Genomic DNA, 431 nt, shown 5'->3' with positions numbered 1-431 from the left:
CTACCAGCACAGAAAGGACACACACAGCCTGTGACGTGAACCCAGCAGCTCACTGGCGCCCACAGTGCCCTCTCGGTGGGCAGACGCCACCTGGCACCTCACCTCCCAGGGGGCCCTGCCACCCATGCGAACTTAGGATAAACCTTCACAAGCCTGAGGGAAACAGGGATCCAAAAGGGACACCGCTTTTCCAAAATCCTTTCGGGAGCTTCAGAAGACGACCCATTTCCTAGCCTCAAGGCACATCCACCAGGGAGGGGCGTCTGGCATGGTTCCGAGCGGCATCTCGCGGGCACCCCCACAGTCCCCTTCTGAGCCACGGTACCTATGAACACGCTGCTGGGGCGGCAGGAGTCCGGACAACCCCACACAGCTGCGGGCTTCCCCCTGGCACAGCTCAGTTTTTGTCTGACTTCCCATCAATCAAATCT

Source organism: Bison bison, unplaced genomic scaffold, assembly GCF_000754665.1.
Source record: "Bison bison bison isolate TAMUID 2011002044 unplaced genomic scaffold, Bison_UMD1.0 scf7180017855733, whole genome shotgun sequence".
Taxonomy (NCBI): Eukaryota; Metazoa; Chordata; class Mammalia; order Artiodactyla; family Bovidae; genus Bison; species Bison bison.
Note: the sequence above shows the minus strand (reverse complement) of the source record.